The sequence below is a fragment of the Heterodontus francisci genome, chromosome 21, assembly GCF_036365525.1.
Source record: "Heterodontus francisci isolate sHetFra1 chromosome 21, sHetFra1.hap1, whole genome shotgun sequence".
In the NCBI taxonomy this organism is placed as follows: domain Eukaryota; kingdom Metazoa; phylum Chordata; class Chondrichthyes; order Heterodontiformes; family Heterodontidae; genus Heterodontus; species Heterodontus francisci.
In genome coordinates, this window is record NC_090391.1 from 53,627,652 (window position 1) to 53,652,472 (window position 24,821).

At 43.2% G+C, this 24,821-nt stretch overlaps 1 pseudogene; it reads right to left on the reverse strand.

Moving 5' to 3' along the window:
• Nucleotides 1-18,218: 18,218 nt before the first annotated feature.
• Nucleotides 18,219-20,861, reverse strand: LOC137381019 (probable G-protein coupled receptor 139; annotated as a pseudogene).
• Between the last annotated feature and the right edge of the window lie 3,960 nt (nucleotides 20,862-24,821).

Below are 24,821 nucleotides of genomic sequence, written 5' to 3' on the forward strand. Positions count from 1 at the left end.
GGCAATCAGCGGGAGTTTTCCTTGTCCATGTTTGATCTGATGCAATGAGACTGCATGGGGTCCAGAGTCAATGTTGAGGGCTTCCAAGACAACTTCATCCTGAGTGTATACCGCTGCGCCACCAGAGTCGGTGGACATGTCCTTCCAGTGTGTCAGGACATATCTGGGGATGATGATGGTGGTGTCTGCGACATTGTCCGTTATGTATGATTCCATAAGTATGACCAAGTCAGGCTGTTGCTTGATACAACTGAGTGGCTTGCTAGACTAGCTCAGAGGACATTTTATGAGTCAACCACATTGCTGTGGGTCTGGATTCTACTGTCGGCCAGCAGATTTCCTTTCGTAAAGGACTTGAGTGAACCAGATGGATTTTTTTCAACAATCGACAATCGGTTCACGGTCACCATTACACTAACTTTTAATTCCAGATGTGTAAAATAACAGAGATAACACGGAATAAAAGGAAAAGGGAGTGCTAAGAGTTGCAGTAGAAAGACATAGTATTACTCCAGAGAGGGTATTAATTGCAGTGCAATGCTCTGTCCAAAAGGAAAAGCTCGCCAAACTGACACATGGTTAAAAATAAAATGAAATCAAAAAATTTTTTTAAAAAACTAATGGCAGTCATGAACTGAGATCGTTGAACTCGATGTTGAGTCCAGAAGGCTGTAGAGTGTCCAATCAGAAGACGAGGTGCTTTCTTCGAGCTTGTGTTGAGCGTCACTGGAACACTGCAGGAGGCCAAGGACAGAAATGTGGGTGTGAGAGAAGGGTGATGAATTAAAATGGCAAGTAATAGGAAGCTCGTAGTCAAGCAGCAAATACAATAATGTCACAAGACCATTAATTTTTTTGTATTGAACGCTAAGAATTCTGTGTGATGTTAAATGTTTGAGCAAAAGGATTTTCTGTGAACATTGGATGCTGCAACTTGGTGTTGGAACTGAATTCAGATTTCTGGCACCTGTTGCCAAGCAGCTCAACAGGCAAATTACAGGAATATTTATGAATGTCACATGATTTATTGTTCGGGTTTTAGTTTCACTTTGCACTGTGAGAGATCAGTGAGCTGAGCAGCATTTCAGCGAGCTGGCAGGGACCTATGTTTGCAGACAAGGAAAAGAGCTACGATCTGAAAAAGTAAGATTTTCCTGTCTTGGGAAAAAGCCTTCATTTGCGCAGTGGTTGTGGTCTGCTTGGAGAGGGGAAAAGAGCCCTGGAGAGAGAAAAGACCTAGGAAAAGAGAAGTTGCTACATTCTGTGGTGGAAAACTACTTTGCAGAAAGGAAGCCCTGCATTGTTAAAGGAACAGAATCATATTGCCTCCAGTCTCTGAAAAATCTCTGCCGCAAGACTGATTCCTGTTGCCTGCCATATTTTAGAAAACCCAGATAGCTCAAGAAAGCTTATATTGTTAGACAGCTGCTTCAACATCCAAGTAGGCCTGTTGCTACATCCTTTGCTGAAAGATCTGTGTGACGCCTGCTGCAGACGAATTGCCTTGAACTCCAAACCATCACAAACTGTTCATTGAACCCGCCTGTAGAGATTTCAAGTGGTATCCGACTATTGGACTCTGGGACACCTCACCGACCCGGGAATATCTGACCAGAATATTATGACCAAGTTATTTTATTATTCTCAGGAAACAGTTGGAAAGAGAAAAGCCTTTTCCCCCGGTTAACCGGTGTTTGCATGTATCTGTGTGTGCGCATAAGAGATAGGAAGAATAAGAGGTTATAAAATCTTTTCATATATAGATTTGTTTCATTATTGTTTAAGATTTAGTTTCTGAAAATTGTTAATTTTGTTGTTGTTTAAAGAAATCTTTCTTGGTATGCTTTATTCTGCGGTGGGGGTGGGGGACGGGGGTGCAAATAAAGTGTTTAAAGTGGGTATTTTTCTGGTAGCTGGAAAACTTTAAGAATAAGTTGTGACCTGTGGAGTAGTGAGACTGGATCAACTCTTGTCGTATCTGTATTCTAAATTGAAAGAAGTGCAAGTAAATCGTTTCTTCCCCTGGAAAGATTGCTTGTATCCTTGGATGATGAGGAGAGAGGAGGTCAAAGGTATTACACGTCCTGCAATTGCATGGGACGGTGCCATGCAAAGGGAACACGTTGGTGGGCGATGGAGGAGTGGACCATCGTGTCGCAGAGGGAATGGTCCGTTCAGAACGCTGACATGAAGCGGAGGGGATGATGTGTTTGGTTGGTCGCATCACGCTGGATGTGGCGGAAATGGGAGAAGATGAAATCTTGGATGTGGAAGCTGCTGGGGTGGAAAGTGAGGGCAAAGAGATCCCTGAAACTGTTCTGGAAGGCAGGGGTAGGAGTGAGGGCGGAAGTGTGGGAATGGGTTCGACAAATGCAGACAGATGCCTGATCTGTAAATTCATTGACATTCACACTGACACCCCAGAGTTACAAGCTAGCCAGGAAGGATCTGAAGGAGAGCAAAGAAGAGCAAGGAGAGGACACGAGAAGTCATTGGCGGATAGGATCAGGGAAAACCCGAAGGCTTTCTCTAGATATATCAGTAATAAAAGAGTGTCCAGAGACAGCTAAGGGCCAATCAAGGATAGTAGTGGGAAGTTGTGTGTGGAATCAGAGGAGATAGGGGAAGCGGTAAATGAATATTTTTCGTCAGTATTTCCAGTAGAGAAAGAAAATGTTGCCGAGGAGAATACTGAGATTCAGGCTACTAGGCTAGATGGGATTGAGGTTCACAAGGAGGAGGTGTTAGCAATTTTGGAAAGTGTGAAAATAGATAGGTCCCCTGGGCCAGAAGGGATTTATCCAAGGATTCTCTGGGAAGCTAGGGAGGAGATTGCAGAGCCTTTGCCCTTGATCTTTATGTCGTCATTGTCGACAGGAATAGTGCCGGAAGACAGGAGGATAGCAAATGTTGTCCCCTTGTTCAAGAAGGGGTGTAGAGACAGCCCTGGTAATTATAGACCTGTGAGCCTTACTTCGGTTGCGGGTAAAATGTTGGAAAAGGTTATAAGAGACAGGATTTATAATCATCTTGAAAAGAATAAGTTAATTAGCGACAGTCAGCACGGTTTTGTGAAGGGTAGGTCGTGCCTCACAAACCTTACTGAGTTTTTCAGGAAGGTGAAAAAACAGGTGGATGAGGGTAAAGCAGTGGATGTGGTGTATATGGATTTCAGTAAGGCATTTGATAAGGTTCCCCATGGTAGGCTATTGCAGAAAATACGGAAGTATGGGGCTGAAGGTGATTTAGAGCTTTAGATCAGAAATTGGCTAGCTGAAAGAAGACAGAGGGTGGTGGTTGATGGCAAATGTTCATCCTGGAGTTTAGTTACTAGTGGTGTACCGCAAGGATCTGTTTTGGGGCCACTGCTGTTTGTCATTTTTATAAATGACCTGGAAGAGGGTGTAGAAGGGTGGGTTAGTAAATCTGCGGATGACACTAAGGTCGGTGGAGTTGTGGATAGTGCCGAAGGATGTTGTAGGGTACAGAGGGACATAGATAGGCTGCAGAGCTGGGCTGAGAGATGGCAAATGGAGTTTAATGCGGAAAAGTGTGAGGTGATTCACTTTGGAAGGAGTAACAGGAATGCAGAGTACTGGGCTAATGGGAAGATTCTTGGTAGTGTAGATGAACAGAGAGATCTTGGTGTCCAGGTACATAAATCCCTGAAAGTAGCGACCCAGGTTAATAGGGCTGTTAAGAAGGCATATGGTGTGTTAGCTTTTATTAGTAGGGGGATCGAGTTTCGGAGCCACGAGGTCATGCTGCAGCTGTACAAAACTCTAGTGAGACCGCACCTGGAGTATTGCGTGCAGTTCTGGTCACCGCATTATCGGAAGGATGTGGAAGCTTTGGAAAGGGTGCAGAGGGGTTTTACTAGGATGTTGCCTGGTATTGAGGGAAGGTCTTCGGAGGAAAGGCTGAGGGACTTGAGGTTGTTTTCGTTGGAGAGAAGGAGGAGGAGAGGTGACTTAATAGAGACATATAAGATAATCAGAGGGTTAGATAGGGTGGATAGTGAGAGTCTTTTTCCTCGGATGGTGATGGCAAACACGAGGGGATATAGCTTTAATTTGAGGGGTGATAGATATAGGACATATGTCAGAGGTAGTTTCTTTACTCAGAGAGTAGTCGGGGCTTGGAACGCCCTGCCTGCAACAGTAGTAGACTCACCAACTTTAAGGGCATTTAAGTGGTCATTGGATAGGCATATGGATGAAAATGGAATAGTGTAGGTCAGATGGTTTCACAGGTCGGCGCAACATCGAGGGCCGAAGGGCCTGTACTGCGCTGTTACGTTCTAATTATAATACTAAAAAAAAAAAGATACAAGCAGACTCCCAGAGATCCTGTTCAAATACTGTCAATTCCGTGGAATACCCGGAAATATCGATACACAATCCCAGAACCGTCTATATTTCTAAGAATATCTGGAGACATCAATATTTGGACATCGAGTCTCACCAGGAACACCAGCATCAGCTAGTCGGATACAGCACACCCAAAACTGCATGATATATCCTAATTTCAAAAGACAGTATATGGTCGTTTGACTATGCACATTGAAGCTCGTAGATCATACTCTTCCAAACTAATCTTCTCAGACGTTGATCCATTCTCTCCCTCCCTATAGAGCGGCTGATACACGGCTGTCCCTGAATTGATACTCTCTTGGACGTTTTGCGAGAATAAGATTACAATGAAAGTCTGATTCATAGCAAAGAAATTTAATTGGGCCTTCTGAAAAATGACATTCATTACAGCCACTAAACAAACATGTTCAGCGAAAGACTTTCATCTGAACAACATATTTATATATATATATATATATATATAGACCACTGAACACAAAAGTCCGAGTGTATCAAACCTGTGTCCTCAGTACCTTGCTCTGCGGCAGCGAGGCCTGGACAACGTATGTCAGCCAAGAGCGATGTTTCAATTCAGTCCATCTTCGCTGCCTCCAGAGAATCCTTGGCATCAGATGGCAGGACCGTATCTCCAACACAGAAGTCCTCGAGGTGGCCAACATCCCCACCAACTAATGCTACAAGGACCACGGGACACAGATTGAAGGCTTTGGGCAAGAGATACAGGTGAAATATTATTCTGAACTTTTTTATGCAGCGGGTGGTAATGATCTGGATTCTGCTGCCCACAAGGGTGGTGAATGCAGAGACAAACAATGATTTCAAATCGAAATTGTACAGTAACGTGACGGAAATAAACTTCCAGGGCTATGGGGATTGAGTGGGGGAGTGGGAATGACTGTATAGCTCCGTGCAGAAACAGCATGGATACGATGAGCCGATATATCATCTTTAAACTGCTTCACTCTCTATCCTACTTTTAATACACTCCTTAAAACGTTCCCCTTTGATCAAGTTTTTGGTCATTTGTTCTAATCTCTCCTTTGGACATTTGATCAAAATATCCCCTGTCTTGGTGCCATCTTTTCTTTGATAATGCTCCTGTGAAGTGCCTTGGGACAATTTGCTACAATAAAGCTACGGTATAAATACAAGCTGGTGTACTGTGCAATGGCTGCTCCGAACTTGTCTTCTGTTGAAGCCTGTAATTCCACTGAATTCCAATTTTGCATGTGTTAGTCGTTCCCCACTACCCTGCCCAAGTATCTGTTCTTCATATGCGAGTCTTCGAACTGAGTGGTTGCCGGCTGTTCAACTATGTAGGCATTGACTGCCAATTTTGCATCTGAAGCCCACGCATGCCCTCTTATTGTGTTGCAAGGCTTGTATCGCATGGTGTGTTTCCTCAGTGTCGAAGGTTGTGGGGTCAATATGAGGGTATCTCATTTGGGTTAGTGTCTACACCATTACAGCTACATCACCAGCACCCAGGTACCCCACATCTGCCACCCACTTCTCCTCTTAGAACACTGTACTTCTGCTGGGGGTATAGAGACGTTCGGGGGGTGGTTCGTTTAGTGGTGGTGGTTGGGTGCTGGATGCTAATGCAACTTACTTTGTTCTTAAAAGTCATCAACCTGCTTCTTTGGGAGGTAACTGGCACCCACCCGAAGGCCTGGACAGCTCACTTTTCACAGTGCTGTGGTCTTCTGTACTAACCTTCTGAGCTAGCGACGCAGCACAGCGAGTTCACACCAGCAGTTCTGGCCCTCTTGGCATCATATGCCTTGAAAAGTGCAGAAAGAGGTTGAACTCCATTGTGAGCAAACGGTTCATTTCCAGAGTTGGTGTAACTGGAACGCTCCATCAAGTTCACCACAATTAGAGCCCAACTCTTGGCGATCGTATTTACGAGAGGGAATGGGAAGAGCACTGTGCAGGTACACCCCTGGTTGCGTTTTTAATCTCGTCACGATTCACTGTGCGGCTTACCCCCGAGCCCTGACTTTAATCTTGCGACTATTCACTGTGTGGCTTTCCCCCGGTCCAGTGTTTGAACTTGACACGAATCTCTGTGCAGGAACCCCTGGGCCTCGTGTTTAAACTTGTGACTATTCACTCTGCAGAATCCCCCAGTCCCCGTGTTTAAGCTTGACAAGAATCACTGTGCAGGATCCTCCGGGCGCTGTGTTTGTACTTGATACGAATCACTGTGCAGTTTCCGCCGGGCCCCATGTTTAAACTCATAACTCTTCACTGTGCAGGATTCCCCGGGCCCTAAATTTAAACATATGACTACTAACTTTGCAGGTTGCCCAGGGCCCTTTGTTTAAACTGTGGCTATTCACTGTGCAGACTCCCCGTCTCTGTGTTTTAACTTGACATAAATCACTGTGCAGGATCCCCCGGGCCTTCTTATTAAACATGTGACTATTCACTGTGCAGGATCCCCTGGGCCCTGTGTTTAAAGTTGACATGAATCACTGTGCATGTTCCCCGCCGGGCCCTGTGTTAAAACTTGACACGAATCACTGTGCAGGATTCCCCCGGGGCCCTGTGTTTAAACTTGACATGAATCACTGTGCTGGATCCCCCGGGCGCTGTGTTTAAACTTGATACGAATCACTGTGCAGGATCCGCCGGGCGCTATGTTTAAACATGTGACGATTCACTGTGCTTGATACCCCGGGCCCTCTGTTTAAACTCGTAACTCTTCACTGTGCAGGATTCCCCAGGCCCTAAATTTAAACATATGACTACTAACTTTGCAGGTTGCCCACCGCCTTTTGTTTAAACTGTGACTATTCACTGTGCTGACTCCCCGTCTCTTTGTTTTAACTTGACATGAATCACTGTGCAGGATCCCCTGGGCCCTGTGTTTAAAGTTGACATGAATCACTGTGAATGTTCACCGCCCCCCACCCCCCGCCCCACCCCCGGGCCCTGTGTTGAAACTTGACAAGAATCACTGTGCAGGATCCCTCCCCTGGGTCCCTGTGTTTAAACTTGACATGAATCACTGTGCAGGATCCCCCGGCCCCTGTGTTTAAACTCGTGACTCTTCACTGTGCAGGATCCCCCCCGAGCCCTGTGTTTAAACTTGACAGGAATCACATGTGCAGGATTCCCCGGGCCCTGTGTTTAAACATATGACTGCTAACTTTGCAGGATCCCCAGGGCCCTGTGTTTAAACTTGACATAAATCACTGTGCAGGCTCCCCCGGGCCCTCTGCTGAAACATGTGACTATTCACTGTGAAGGATCGTCCCGGGCCCTGTATTTCGAATTGTGACTATTCACCGTGCAGGTTCCCCCTGTGCCATGTGTTGAAATTTGACACGAATCAGTGTGCAGGATCCCCCCGGGCCATGTGCTGAATATTGTGACTATTCACTGCCCATATTCCCCTTGGCCCTGTTTTTAAACTTGTGACTATTCATTGTGCATGTTCGCCTGGGCCCTGTGTCTAAATCTGGGACTATTCACCGTGCAGGTTCCCCATGGGCCCTGTGTTTAAAAATGTGACTATTCGCTGTGCACGTTCCTCCCCAAACCTCAGTTTAAACATGTGACTATTCACTGTTCAGGTTCACTTCAGCCTTGTTTTTTACACTTGTGGGTTTTTTATTGTACAGGTTTCCTCATCACGCACTGTGATTAAACTTGTGACAATTCACTCTGACGGTTCCCCCGAGCTCTTTGTTTAAACTTGCGACTATTCACAGTGTAGAATCCTGACAGGCCCTGTATTTAATATTGAGATCGTTCACTGTGCATGACCACCCTGGGCCATGTGTTTTTATAGTGTAAATATTCACAGTGCAGTTTTCCCTGGGCACCGTGTTTCAACTTCTGACAATTCACTCTGTAGGTTCCCCTGGGCCCTGTGTTTAAACTTTTGAATATTCACATTGCAGGTTCCCTCTGGCCCTGTGTTTAATCTTGTGACTGTTCACTGCACTGGTTACCCCCGGCCCCGTGTTTAATCTTCTGACTATTCACTGCGCTGGTTCCACCCGGGCCCTCTGTTTAATCTGAAGTAGTGAGTCAAGACAAACGGGGCATTTTCAGGTTGTCAGGCTGTAACGAGTGGAGTGTCGCAATGATCATTGCTGTTGCTCCAGCTATTTGCCATCTATATTCGGGACTTAGACGAAGAAAGTGAGTGCAATGTTTCTCGATTTGCTGACGATACAAAGCTAGGGACAAATGCATGCTGTGAGGCTGAGACAAAAAATATGTAGGTAGTTTAAGTGAATGGGTAACAAGGTGGAAGCTGAAAAATAATGGGGATCCGTGAGGTTATTCACCTTTCGTTCGCAAAACAGCAAAGCACTTTTTAAAGTGTGTGTTCTGACGGCTCTTCTACATTTTTGTTAAAATGTTTTGGGGTCTCGTGTATGTTGCAATTGTCGCATTGTATTATTTGTGGAAATTGAGAATTATTCTATGGATTTACTTTTCATTTTCCTATTTGCAAACAACCTTTACTTGAAGCCACCTGTCTTCAGATAAATACCCAGCAGAGGCTTTGTGACTTGGGGGAGATTTTGTCCAAAGAACTGACAGGTCAGGATTTCTGGGGATCTGGAGCTAGACCATTGAGATATTGCTTTTGGTTCCGCTTTAGTCGGTGTCTTCGGGGTGTTACCTGTTTTGAAGGCAGCTGGAGAAAACAATCCAAGCAATCAGCCACAATAAGCACCCTGTTCCATGTCTTTGAGATGTACTTTGAAGCGAATGTAAGAGGTCCATAAATTGACGTTGCATTCCGACTGAAAGGCCTGCCAGAAACCCCCTGCTGTCATATTTTTCTTGGAAAGCCTATCAGACTGATCTTCAACGTCGCCTGGAAAGAAACCTTCCAGAAATGTCCTACTGACTGCCATCTGCATGCATTTGTGATACCAAACCAAAAAGGGACAGTTCTTCCTCTTCTTCTTCCTCTCTTCTTCAGGAATTACTAAGCATTTGGCCAAGGAATTCTTTTTCTTTATAAGAGAGCTCGAAAGAAAAACTCTCTATTTTTAAAGTTAACCGTCGTGTGTGTGTGTGTGAGTGAGAGAGAGAGAGAGAGAGAGAGAGTGAGGGAGGGAAAGGGAGATGGGGTGAGGGAAAGAGACGGGTAAGGACGAAAGAGAGAATGGCTGAGGGACCGAGAGACACACACAGTAAAGGAGAGGGTGAAGAATAAAATGTCTCAAAGAGAAAGGATGGGCTGGAGGGACCGAACGGCCTCTTCCTCTCTTCCTAAGGGCTTTTTAATATTGCATCCTGAACAAAACAAGGTTATGATGATAACGTTTAGCAAATGAAATGGAATTAATTAACAATAGCTTCTCCTTTAAAATTATCATTCTGAATTCACAATTTTACTTGTGTGAATTTGGGCTTGACAGATATTTGGTGTTTATTAACATCGCTGAACAAATAAATATTGGAAGATTCAATTTCACTTTGTTCCCATCCTTGTTCAAACACCTCCTGACTCACTCGAAGGTTTAAACCGAAGGAGCAGTTCTGGTGGTGCAGGGTCCCTTTCAGAGGTTGGGACTGACCCTCTCCATGTTGCCCCCTCCCCCTACCCCACTAGTGGTCACAGCGCAGGGTCACAGGTTACAGACTGTCAGTCTCTGGGACTGACCCATTACCCCCTGACCCCAAAGACAAGAAAAGGAAAGCAAAAATTATCCTGCTGCCTGTGAAATCAGATTGACAATAAATTGAAATCTCTCAGTTGAAAAGGAGGATAACTTACCGGCAATCCCGAAAAATTAATAGCCGATAGGTGCCAGGGACTTAATGCAATTAACGTTCAGTAAAACATCAGTAACAAAGAAATTAATGCAAATAAACAGTGAGAAATCTCCAGATACTGATGGTTTCCATGCGATGGTGTTAAAGGAAGTCGGTGAGCACGTTGTCGATACCTTAACTATCGTCTTTCAGAGTTACCTGGATTCAGGAGTGGTCCCTCTGGGCTGGAAAGTTGTACATATCACTCCATTTTTGAAGAAGAGTGAAAGGGGGAACCAAGGAAATTACCGATGAGTTAGCCTGACATCTGTGGTGGGCAAGTTGCTGGAGTATATAATCAAGGATACCGTGACTGGACGCCGAGAGAAATTTCAGTTAATCAGGGACAGCCAACGTGGATTCATGACGGGAGGTCATGCCTGACAAATCTCATTGATACTTTTTTTTAAAGAGGTGACTAAGGTACTGGACAGGTGAATGTCGATGGATGTTATTTAGCTTAGTTTAGCTTAGTTTAGTTTAGAGACACAGCACTGAAACAGGCCATTCAGCCCACCGAGTCTGTGCCGACCATCTACCACCCATTTATACTAATCCTACACTAATTCCATATTCCTACCACATCCCCACCTGTTCCTATATTTCCCTACCACCTACCTATACTAGGGGCAATTGCTAATGGCCAATTTACCTATCAACCTGCAAGTCTTTGGCATGTGGGAGGAAACCGGAGCACCCGGAGGAAACCGGGTTACATGGACTTTCCAGAAGGCATTTGATAAAGTCCCACATAAGAGACTGTTAATGAAAGTAGACACCCAGGGAGTTGAAGGCAAATTATTGACATGGTTAGGAAGTTGGTTGAGTGGTCGGTGACAGAGAGTGGGGATAATGGGTAAGTATTCCCATTGGCAGAATGTAACTAGTGGTGTCCAACAGGGATCTGTGTTGGGGCTTCAATTATTGACATTATTCATTAACGACTTAGATGATGGCATCGTCAGTCATATATTCAAATTTGCTGATGATGCGAAGTTAGGCAGCATTGTAGAAAGTCTAGATGATAGCATAAAGTTACAAGGAGATACAGACAGACTAGGTGAAAGGAAAAAAGAACAGTGGCAGATGGATGTCAATGTGGGCAAGTGTGAGGTTATCCATTTTGGACCAAAAAAGAATCGAGCAGGGTACTTCGAAATGGAAAGAGGTTAAGTACAGTGGATGACCAAAGAGACTTGGGGGTTCAGGTGCATAGATCTTTAAAATGCCACAAGCAAGTGCAGAAATTATTCAAAAAGGCTAATGGAATGCCAGCCTTTATATCTAGAAGACTGGAGTATAAAGACACAGAGGTTATGCTGCACCTGTACAAAACCATGGTTAGACCCCACTTGGAATACTGTGAGCAGTTCTGGGCACCACACCTGAGGAAGGATATATTGGCCTTGGAGGGAGTGAAATGTAGGTTTACGAGAATGACACCTGGACAACAGGGGTTAAGTTACGAGGAGAGATTACACAAATTAGGCCTTTTCTCGCTCGAATTTAGAAGGTTGTGGGGTAATCTGATCGAAGTCTTCAAGATATTCACAGGAAAAGACAGGTTCGATAAAGATAAACCAATTCCACTGTTCGAAGATTCTAAAACGAGGGGACATAGTCTAAAAAGTAGGGCCAGTCCATTCAGGGGCGATGTTAGGAAGCCCTTCTTCACGCAAAGGGTGGTAGAGGTTTGGAACTTTCTCCCACAAACAGCGGTTGAATCCAGAACAGTGGTTAGCTTTAAATCTGAGATACATTTTTGTTAAGCAAAGATATTAAGGGATATGTGCCAAAGGCAGGTATATGGAGTTAGGCTGCGGATCAGCCATGATCTCATTGAATGGTGAGACAGGCTAGAGGGGCTGAATGGCCTAATCCTGTTCCTCCATTCCTATGTTCCAATAATCTCTTAATAAAGATCTTTCATCTTAACAACTCCGATGAATATACCGAAATATCCTGCACAAAATATCACCCAGTTGTATCATTATACTTGTCAGAACAAATGTGCCTCTCTCAAATGCTGCCTATGTTGGGTTTATTTGGGCTGATGATGCAAAGGTGGGTGGGACAGTAAGCTGTGACGAGGGCACGAAGAGACTGCAAAGGAAGATTGAAAGTTGAAGTGAGTGGGCAAGATATTGGAAGCTGGAATATCATCTGGAGAAATGTGAGGTTCTTCTCTTCGGCAGGAAGAATAGAAACAGAACATTTTTCTAATGGTGAGAAACTGTTAAATGTTGGTGTTCAGGAAGGATATCCTTGCCGTCGAGGCGAGGAGAGAGAGAGAGAGCGAGACATAGAGATGGGGTGAGGGAGAAGGCCAGTATTAAATGTCCCAAAGATACTATGCAGGGTGCATTATAAAACAAAATCTGACACCGAACACACATAAGGAGAGATTAAGGCTGATGACCAAAAGCTTGGTCAAAAAGGTTAGTTTTAAGGAATGTCTTTAAGCAGGAATGAGAGGTAGAGAGGCAGAGAGGTTGTGAAAAGGAATTCCCGAGGGTTAACAGGCAGTGGCAGTAATTCCTGATTACTGGTAAAGATTTGTTAGGAAAGGGTATTAATATTTACGGAGCCGAGACAGCTTGATGTGGACAAGAACCAATTAGCCATGACCTGATTGAATGGGTGGGACATGTCCCAGGGGCCGAATGGCCTCCTTCTGTCTTCCTAAGGGTTTTATTAATATCACTGCCAATGCAATGTTGGTTTTCTGTTTGCAAAGTTCTGACAAGGTCGGGGTTCTCTCTGGTCTCCCATAAACCCTCCTGCCAGCCTTGGAACGACTCATTGATTCATGTCGAAGGGAACCAGTCAAGGGTCCTGGTCTATATTTGCTGAGCCTTCCAGTCTCACTCAGTTTCTCGTCTATATTTGACTGTCCATCACCCCTACTGTACCTCCACTCTGTATCCCATCCACCTGCCAAATTAGTCAAACCACTCCCACCCCCAAACGTCACTAGCAAAACTCCCAGCAAGGATGTTGGTCCCATTGCAGTTCAGGTGCGACCCATCTAACTTGTACAGCTCCCACCTTTGCCAGAAACAGACCCAGTGGTCCAGGAAACTAACGCCCTTCCTCCTGCCATGCATTCATATGCTCAATCCTCTTATTCCTATACTCACTAGCACGTGGCACTGGGAGTAATCCAGAGATTAGAACGTTTGCGGTCCTGCTTTTTAATTTGCTACTAAGCACCCTAAGAACTTGTTGCATCACCTCATCCCTCTTTCTCTTATGTCGCTGGTAGCTATGTGTCCCACAACCTCTGACTGTTCACCCTCCCCTTTCAGAATGTCTTGCAGCCATTCCGTGAGATCCTTGGCCCGAGCGCCAGGCAAGCCACATACCATTCTGGCGTCACTTATGCGGACACATAAACGCGTGTCTGTATCCGTTACGATAGAATCTCCCATCACAATAGTTCCCCCACACTTTTTCCTACCTTGCTGTGCAGCCGAGCCACCGGTGGGGCCACTGACCTGGCTTTTGCGCATTCCCCTGAGAAGCTATCTCCCCCAACAGTATCCAAAGTGGAACATCTGTTAGAATTGGAAATGGACCAAGGGGACACTTGCACTATCTGCCTAGTTCTTCTACTCTGCATGTGGGGGTCACCCAATTCCCTTTCAACATGAGCAGTCTTTACCTGCAGTGTGACCACCTCCCTGTACGTGCTATCCACGATGATATCAACCTCGCAGATGCTCCACAGTGTCCCTAACTGCCGCTCAAGATCCGAAACGCGGATTTTGAGTTGCTGCAGCTGGAGACACCTCCTGCACACGTGTTCACCCTGGACATTGGAAGTTTCGCTGACTTCCCAGATCGCTCAAGAGGAGCAGTCCAGGTTGCCGAGCTGCCTGCCATAACTTACCCTGAATTTATACCCTTAAATTACCCAACAATTAGATTATTTACACAAAGGACATTGGGTCCCTAAAAAAAACAAACCTACTATATTAAAACAAAACTGTAGACCTTTCCCTTTTCCTTTACTTTCCAACCCAGCTACTTGGAGTTATTCTCTCACAACAGTTACGCACCCATTGTTGAGCATTGAAGAAAGTTTATTATCGAAGACAATATTTAAAATGCTTACTTTTTGTTTCAACTATCGACATTCCATTTGATTCCAGGCCTTGCCATGTTTTGTTTGTCTATTCATTTGATTCCTCCAATAATCATCGCTTTGTCTTTGTCGCAGCTGTTGTTGCACTTCTAAATCCCAGTATTCATACTCAAATATTTTCTCTCCTATTTGCTTGATGTAAGTTTGGTGAAATCAGAAACTGGATTCTCTTATAACTCAAATGACTTATTGCATGTTGCAACAAAACAGTTGCCTATTTAAAGATAAATGAAGCTCAACTGATTTTACCCCACGTTAACACATTTATATTGCAGATGGATGTTTAATTGTGAATCCCAGGAAAAGTTACAAACCATTTACTAATCATGTTACCATTCACAAAGTATGACATTGACTAATTCCTTTCTTAATGAGTCCACTGATTAATTATTATGAGGATTAAGTAACGTTAGTCATTTTGAAACACCATTCCAAGAACCTCCAATTCCCCACAGGACAAAATCTGCCTCCTCCTTCATCTCATTATTGTTGTTGACCACTCTTTCTCTTCACTAGCTCATGCGTGGTGTGATCTGCACAAAATATGCATGTTCTTACCTTCTAAAATATCATAACCCCAAATGACTACTGATGATGAAGAATGTTATTTTCTGTTAAGATGTCATTGACACTCCTCAGATTGAAAACTGTCACCCCACCTGCTGAATACCTCACTCGATGACCGTCATTATCCTTTCACATGAGTGCTGTTAATTCCTAAATTATTGTCATGTAAGTACATACAATTAAAACAACAGATAATGCTCGCTGGCTTATTATTTACCTCAGATACCCCTTTACTGTTGATAGGAAACGCACCAAATCATACTGATTTATTTTTCATCGAAGTTTCCCAAATTCAAATAATGGTGTCATCAGTTGATAATATCTTTCCTTTATTTATCTTAAAAAAAGGTTTTCCTCAATATTCAGCAACCACCTGGACAGTATTCCCATTAACTTTTTTGAAAATTACGTATGTTTATATCCCTTTAAACTCAGGTAGATTCCTTTAGAGTGCTTGGAATAGCAACACATATTAATTTATTTATTATTGATTCAAATGTCCTAAACAATTATTTCCATGTTTCATGGTTTCAGATGAATTTATCAGAGACACTAATGTCTACAGTTGTTATAAAAGCTGGCTACAAATAATTACAAAGACTTTCTCTGGAAAGATAACAAATAGAAACAGATGTATGAATGAATTAATGCCAATTCCTGACTTTTTAAAAAAGAAGGCCAAGCCTTCAGATCAAAATATTAACATGCTGTCATAAATGTTGAAGAATTCTTAAGCTGCTGTAGTTGATAGATCTCTGTGACCATATGGCCCACTTATTTAGAGAAACAAAGAACACAAGGTCCATTCGGCTTGTAACCAGATGAGTTCCTTCTGTCCAGATATATGTGGTAATTTAGAAACAGTAATTATCACAAAATCCTAAGTGGATACAAAATTGACTTTGTGGCAGGAAACAAAGGGTAATTGTTGATGGGCGTCTTAATGACAGGAAGGCTATTTCCAGTGGTATTCCGGGGAGTTAAGAACTGGGTCCCCTGCTTTTTGTGGTATAACAATGATTTGGACGTAAATGTAGGGGGCATGATCAAGAAGTTTGCAGACCAGACGAAGATTGGCTTTTTTGGTAGATAGCAAGGGGATTATCTGTAGGCTGCAAGAAGATATTGATGGTCTGCTCAGATGGGCACAAAAGTGACAAATGGTATTCCAGCCGGAGAAATGCGAGGTGGCGCATTTTAGGAGGTCAAACAAGACAAAGGAGGACACGATAAATGAGAAAATACTGAGAAGTGAGGGACCTTGCAGTCAATGTCCACAGATCCCTGAAGGTAGCAGGACAGGTCGATAAGGTGGTTCAGAAGGCATATGGAATCCTTTATTTTATTAGCTACAGTATAGAATATAAAAGCTGGGGGGTTACGCTGGAACTGTATAACTCATTGGTTCGGTCACAACTTGAGTACTGTGTGCAGTTCTGGTCACCTCATTACATAAAGGATGTAATTGCACGAGAGAGGTTACAGAGGAGATTTACGAGGATGTTGCCAGGACTGGAAAAATGCAGGCACGAGGAAAGATTGCACAGGTGTGGTTATTCTCCTTGGAACAGAGAAGGCTGAGAGGAGATATGATTGAAATGTACAAAATCTGAGGAGCCTGGATAGAGTGGAGGTGAAGGATTTATTCGCCTTATCAGAGAGGTCAGTGATGAGGGGGGCATAGCTTTAAACTGATTGCTGGAAAAATAGAGGGGAGATGAGGACAACATTTTTTCACCCAGAGGATGGTAGGGATCTGGACCTCACTGCCTGAAAGGGTAGCTGAGGCAGAGACTCTCTCCTCATTGAAAAGGAGTCTGGATATGCACCTCAGCTCCCATAATCTGCAGGGTAAAGAACCAAATGCTAGAAGGTGGAAGTGGAATAGGTGGATCCTTTTACGGCTGGCTCAGCCAGGATGGGTCAAAGTGGCCTCTTTCTGTGCCTTCAACATTTTATGCTTCTATGATTCTACGGTTCTTGGAAGCTTCAAATACTAAATTATTCCTCTTCTCCATTGATATTCGTTCTATGCTTTTGACCAATCTTTTATATGGTAATTCAAATGGCATCTTATTTACAGGTCTTGCGGATCTCTGTCTGGTTGTTCCCCTTATGTGTTCCTTTCCTTGAATGAAAACAGTTGGTCAGACTAATCAGAGCAAGATGCCACTCAGCTTCACAACCAGTCATTTCGTTTTAGCCTTTTTCAACGTCTGACCCCAAGTTGCACCATTGTATGTTTTGGGGTTTTGAGGCTAAAACACTTTTAGTTAAAAATTCTCAGTTCTGAATTTTCAATTTATTACAATGGGATTCTCAGTTGTGCCTGACCTAGCATGTTACAAATAATGGCTAGTTATGAACCCAGTATAATTTATTAAGCTAGATGTTATAAATACTTAACAAAAATGCACTGACGACAACATGGACGTTTCTGATCCTTCAAGACCAGGATTCCTTGAATGTTGCCGGCACAGGCGATGCCTTTGTTCTCCTGACACTGAATTGACATGACGTTGACCTGTGTTTCAGAATAATTACACAACAGACACCATTGTAAAATGGACCAGCAAAGACTCTGAGTTTCCATCTTTTGGGCTTCTGATTCCTTATTATGATATCTTTTGAATTACCTCTTCCATTAGTTTACCGTGTGGTTCAACTGCCATCACTGCACTTCTGTAATTGCAATGGAGTACGCTAAAAGCATGTCCATCTCTTATTTACTAGGCTCCTAGAGTTAACATTTCGTTGTGTGCACAAATAACACATCCTTGCAGATACAAAGCAGTTGGACAATCAATGTTTCATCTTCTTATCAACAATGCCAACTATCGTAAACAATTCAGCTCAACATTCCCAGGGTGCCAAAGCAATTAAGAATAAATGTGCCTCGTGGAATATCAGGAAGCAATGTTGTTTTTAAATATAAATGTTTTCTTCTCCAGATATATTTAATTGATCAAGTCAGTTAGCATACTTATTAAACTGCATGGTTCTTGTTTAATCATCGGTGTCATATCCAGTTCAAGCTTCTTTCACATCAGTTCCTTTAGGGAGCGCAATCACTCTCCTCCTGACCCCTTTACGAAGGTCATCTCTTTCCCCTTGCTCACTGCTCGTTATCTTTTTTGATTCCTGCTAATTTACTTCCCATCCTCTTGCTCTCGACCCCCACTTCCCGTCACTAACAGCTCTTGTGTTTGTCTTTACTCCGACAGGCCATTTTCGTCTGGACGTCCAGCGGTCACCTCTTGTCCATTAACCACTGGATCTTTAAGCTGGTCTCAGTTGCTTTGTTTATTAATTAATTTAATAATTGATGTAACTGGATATTTCACCGCGCTCTTTAACTGCTCTCTGAACTCGGACTGAATGGCCACATAAATAAATGTGTTTGTACAGCAACTTAAATTCTGCAGCATATATGCAACATTTTCAAAGATATAATAAGAATCATCATCTAAGAAATGACCAATGCGAAAAATATATAACACATACACCAACCACAGAAAAATGAAGCTGCCAGATATGGTGAAGAGTAAAATCATAGACTTCCTCCTTCTCTCCATTTCAGAGTCACTGTGATTATCTTTCTTGCTCTGACCTCTCAGTCTCTGACGAACTCGACTGGTCACTAAAATATGTCTGAACGTCAGAGCGTTCAGCAACAGAATTAAACTGAATGGCATTATTGGTGTTGAAGCTTTTTCAAACATTCTAAATCCAATCCATCGAGGGTCAGTAAAATAACTTCGCTTATTAGAGCAGTACCGTTCCACATTGTCGATTACCAGAAAAGGTTTAAATCAAAAGTAGACTGGAATATTTTTTAGACAGAGCAGAATGCCAGTTGTTGATAGAACCACAGTCGCAGTGTTTCTGCTGCAATATTTCGATTTCAGCTTCTGGCAACAAATGGCGACAAATCGATCAAATGTGAAAGCGATGGTGAACCAAACCGAACAGTCGATGGGTGCACGGGTCAGGACATAGCGAGAGCGACACACAAAGGTAAGATCCAGGAAATTTAATGGGAAATAATAATCATTGATTCTCCGGAGTATGATCTCAGTGATAATGACCAGTAGATCCGCTGTTGACATGGCCACCAGGTAACGGGTGGTGCAGCTGGAGAGTCCGCAATTTCCCTTGGACAGGATCACAATTGAGACTAAATTAATTGCAAAGGAGAGAATAGAGAAGTGGCTGTAAATTACTGAAAAACATTCTCCGCTCCTCAACCTTGGCAGGAAGGACTTTAGCACCAAAACCGTGTGGATTGGGATCAGGTCAGATCGGGTCCATGATCCCAACCTGCCTCCAAACTCAGCACTTCCAGTTGTCACAAATCCTGGACGGGCAGGTACAGCACACCGCTCATCAGACGCTGGTAAACTAATTAAATATAACGACGTGGAGCCCAAGAATGGGTAGACTGGAGAACTGCACCCGGTCTCCAACCACTCCCAGTGTAGGAACCCATCCCGGAATCAAATCACTCCCTGGGTTCGAAGAAATTCCTCCCTGATTCGAACCAGTCCCTAGGATCGGAGACACTCATGCGTCTTGGACCACTCCCTCTGATGTATAAATGAGTTAAATTGAAAAGGGAATTTAATGAGTCGATGCAAATGTGATCACAGCACAGGCTTTCATTTCTACAGGAATATCATCAGAAGAAAAGTGTCAGAATAACGTATTATAAAGGTGGTGATTGAACACGTGAATAATGTGTACTCCTCTGGACTACACATGATAAAATTATCCAGGGTAACCAGCAGGTGCACATATTCTTCACAAAAATAATACCGTAGCAGGGAGATTATAGTTATTGGGATCTGTTGTGGCTCCATTATGTCGATAAGAGAAGGATGATTGTTGAACTAATAGAGGCCTTTAAAATAAAAAAAAGGGTTACAGAGGGAAAACGTGGACCTGATATTTTCACTTTGCTGGTGACCAGTTCTGTATTTCCTCAAAATAAGATGGTCATCAATAAATACGTGATGGAATTCAAGAGAGACCTATTTACTTGTACTGCTGAGAACGTGGAATTGAGACCTCTTGGAGTTTTTGCAATGGAAGAAAAAATAAGAAGAAGTGAGGTTAGTGCATGATGGAGACAGGATTGGACGGATATGCTGATCGGATTAAATGAGCTGGAATGAAGAGAGGCTCGTGCAGAGCAGGAAGACTGTCCTAATCCAGTTGTACTGAATGCCCAGATTCTCTGTTGTAAAATCAATAAGTTGTCTATTAACATGTCATAGTCATCAGTGTTTTTCGTAATATTGAAGAGGATTATTTATTATTGCCGTGCACTTGTGAGCAAACGCTTCTCAGGATTGTGCTCGGGAAGGCTATTAATTTGCATCTGATGGTGCTGTCAACAACTCTAATTAGAATTAGAATAAGATGGGGACCCGCACTGAATACAATGACAGATACTCCAGCAAATACATGTTCCCTGGAGTTACATTGTCCACACCAGTTAGTCAGCCACAATCAGTACAATTCTAGAGTGTCAGAGACTCCCAGTTGTACATGATCGCTGAGGTCAGGTGCTCCACTCCAGTTCGTGCGCACACACAGTATAATTCTACATTAACAGATAATTCCAGTAATCCTTCCACTCTGAGATTTTCCTGCTTTGAGCTGTGATTCTACAGAACACAACATTCCACATAATTCAATAACTTTGCAATGCAGAGTGTCTTGAGCTAGAAACAGTTGAGACAACAGATTAAAACTGCATAGCTAATTCAGGAAATTAATGCAATTATGTTATTGAGTGTGTGTCTGTGTAACTGTAACCATTCGATCGCATGTAATATTATTATTCCCATGGTAATGGAAGAAACCAGCTCATACACAGATTTACAAAACTTCATTGGTTATAGATGCTTACCAGGAACGCCAATTACAACAAGGATCACATAGAATATTTTCCTGACCCATTGAATTGGTCCGTGCATTTTCTGCTTGGAGTGATCAGTCTGTTTGTGCTTCAGGTAATATCTCTGAAATAAATTCTGAGGTGACACATTCCCAGTGCATTAACTTTATACCCTCCCGGATCTCTATGGGGATACACAGGTTGCAAAATTGTTCGAACAGTTTTTCTTTATCTTTGAACAAACAGATTACGACAGTTGTGCTAATTCCCTGTTGATGGAATATATTTTCCACCAAAATTGAATTGGACCCATCCCCATCCCCACCCCCAAGTCTGGACAAATCTGATCACAATAAGCAACTAATCATAACTGGAAGCTGTGTTAAACAGAAATAAAGGAAGTCCGAGAAAAATCATGAGTCCCATCTGTGGATGTCATGTTGTTTTCGTGATGGCCTGCGCTCTGCATGACTATTCAGAAATTAAATTCCTGACGTCGGAGAAGCCTGTAACGGATGTTCGTCTATACTTTGGATGCGCTCTTTATCTGTGCAATTCCGTTCAACAATTCATATATTCAAACAAAAAGGAGTATCGAATGGATGCAACACAGCAGTTGGCCATTAGGTCTGTCTTGACCATGTCAGCTCTCTGCACGGGCAGCTCAGCTAATCTCACTCGTACATCTCCTCCTCACTGACCTGCATTGATTTTCTCTCCAGTTGTTCATTCACTTCGCTTCTGATTGATTCTGTCTTCACCACTCTCTCAGGCGTTCATTTCATATCCTCAACACGTGCTTTGGAAACATACGTTTTCCCTCATGTCGCCATTGATTCTTTTGCCACTCCCTTAAACCTGTGTCCTTTGCTTTTCGCCAGGATTGCCAATGAGAGCAGTTTCTCTCTATCTACTCTGTTTAAACAACCCATTGTTTGGAACAACTCTATCAAACTCTCTCTCAATTTCCTCTTTAAGGAGAAAAACCTCGATTCTCTAATCTGTCGGCATAAAACATCTGTCACCCCTGGAATTTTCACTTGAACATTTTCTGCACCTGCTCTAAAGCCTCAAAGTGTGGTGCCTCGAACTGGACACAATGGCAGGATTTTCGATATTGTTCTCTCCCTCACACGGTCCGAGCTACTCCGTTTCCCTTTTCAACCTCTTTCTCCGATACATCGATCATTGTGGCTGCGTCAAACCCTTGTTCACATCGAGCTCTAAAATTTAATCAGATTTGCATTGGAATATCTGGACCTCTCTCGCCTGAAAACGGTCCATCTGTGACTCCTTACTTCTCTTCCACGAATTTCCTCCCTCAATATAAGTGTACAGACTCTGCATCAATATTTACCATGATCCACCAACTTCCACAGTTATCTTGACCTCACTTCCCCAAACTCCACTTTGCATAAATAATAACTTCCATTCTCTTAGTTTCCTCATCGCCTTTTGTTTGTTTAAACGATTACATTTTCCATACCAGTGCTTCTGTCGTCTTTTTATTTCACATTAACCGTGCATTCCTCACATTAGTTTTTCAGAGGCCTCAGCTTTATCTGTTCCATCACCCAAGTGACTGTCCTCACCTCCTTCCCTACCTTCCAGAACCATGATATGAATTCACTTTTTCTCACTTTCCACTCCAACCGCCTCCACCTTCAACGCATCATCCTCCTCCATTTCCACCATGTCCAACTAAAATCGCAAACAAAATATCTGTATTCACTCTTCCGTCACATCAACGATGAGGTTTGCTTGCCCGCAGCTCCTTTCTGTGCAAGTGCAAGAGATGCAACAGATTTCCTCTCACCCAAGGTCATTAGAAATAAAAGAGGGAGTCGGCCATTCAGCCCATAGATCATGTTCTGCTATTCTATACCATAATGGCATATCTGACCATGGCCGTAATTCCAATTTCCTGCCAGACAACAGTAAGTCTTCAATTCCTCGCAAATGAAAAGTCAGTCTAAACCAGCCTTGAATATATTCAATGACCCAGACTCCACTGACTTCTGCGTAAGTGAATTCTAAATGCGATAAAACTTCAAGAGAAGAAATTCCTCCTCATCACCATTTTAACTGGGAGACCGCCTATTCATAAACGGCAGAGAATGTACTGAGCTAGGAACCGGGCCCGGCATCAATGTAACACACATCTGGGCTTAGACTGAGGCAGCAAGGTGAAGGCTTCTTGCTCCTTGGATGTGGGCATTGCTGGCGAGGCTGCGATTTGTTATCCACCTGTAGTTTCTCTTGGGGACGTGGTGGAGAGCCACCTTCTTGAAACGCTGAACTCCATCTGCTTTAGGTACACCAGCAGTACAATGAGAAAGGAGGTTCCAGGATTTTGACCCAGCAATTGTGAAGAAATGACGATGTCGTTCCAACTCAGGATGTCTGTGGTTGGATGGAACGTTCAGGTGTTCATGTTTCCATGCGTCTGCCACCCTGATCGTTTTAGGTGTCAGCGGTCTCGTGCTTGAAATGAGCTGTCGAAATAAATTCAGTAACTTCCTACAGTGTGATGTTTTATATGGTGCACACGGCAGCCACTGTGTGCTGGTGGTGGAATGAATTAAGTGTTAGTATGGTGCATCGGAGGCATATCATCCAAGTCCATTTGTTTGGATCCTGCTGAGGCGCTTGAGTTTTGTTGGCGGCGGCACAGATCAAGGAAAGTGTAGTATATTCCATTATTCCTGACTTATGTCTTGTAGATTGTGGATGTAAAAGTCAGTGAGTTATTTATTTCATAAATCCCAGCGTCTGATCTTCTCTGGAGCAACAACATTTATTTGGCTGGCCCAGTTAAATTTCTGATCAAAGGTAACGCCTATGATATTGATAATGTGGTAATTGGGGACTGACCACGACGATTAATATCAAGGGGAGGTGGTTAGATTCTCTCCTGTTGGACAAGGCCATTTCATGGCAAATGTGTGATGTGATTTTTAGTTGCCTATTAGCTGCCCAAATCTGATGCAAACAATGCAAAAATGCCGTGTTTTTTGTGGGAGTGAAAGAAGACAGTTTCAGTTTGTCCGTCATTCATCCAGAGTGAATGTCTTCTCATCTTGGCCTCAATCTTTGACCGAATGATTGCAAGAGGCAAATCACAGGGTCGTTGGGGAATGTATAAACTGTCGTTGGTCTATTTGTTGAATCAAGCCATGAGCTTCATGATTGGCTGTGATAATTTCGAAAATATACATTATATTGACCAGGAGAACTTGGGAAATACGCAGGTTTGTGTCATAGATGGACAAGAGGAGGGGTCATTGGATCTGATACAGGCTCTTCAATTCCCCATCAATGTTTAGTTGCATGTTTTAAATGGGAGGTCACAATATGGATAGTTAAGATGCTGTGTATAAAACCTTGAGGCATTCAAGGCTGAATCTTGGGAATTATATGAACCATCACTTCCCACAACATGGCGAGCCATCGTAGTAACAGCGGGGATTGCAGAATGGGTGTGCGAGGGTTCGGGCTAATGGGAGGGCCAACCTTGCCTTCTTGCTGATGGAACTGTAGCTCGAGTGTCCAGTTGTTCGGTGATGGAGGAAGCTGTTAGCAGCACAGCTCTTACTCAGAGTTCTGGAAGTGATTGACAACAGATTGCAGAGTTCCACGGAATGTAAGTAATACAATTCCGGACCACAGGATATTATTTTATCTTCTGGGTTACCTAAACACGGCAGCAAGAAACCTTTAACCCTGAGGACTATGTCAGTTGGCTGTCAAGGCAAAGCTGCCACAGGTTTCACATTTGCAACAACAAGAATCCAAAGACGTGGATTCACTGCTGAATCAGATTCAATCCTTTGTCAGTTCAAAAATATTCCTATTTCAATATTTTCGTTTCCTTTCTCAAGAAGGTCTATTTTCCCTCGTAATTTTACATGTTGTTCACAAATATTTATGTGATTTTATGTTCGATTTCGCACAATACCAGGATGGATCAGTTCTACACTTACTAACTTGACATTCAACAAACCCGCCAAAAAATCTTCAAGGCAAACCTGCCAGCAAA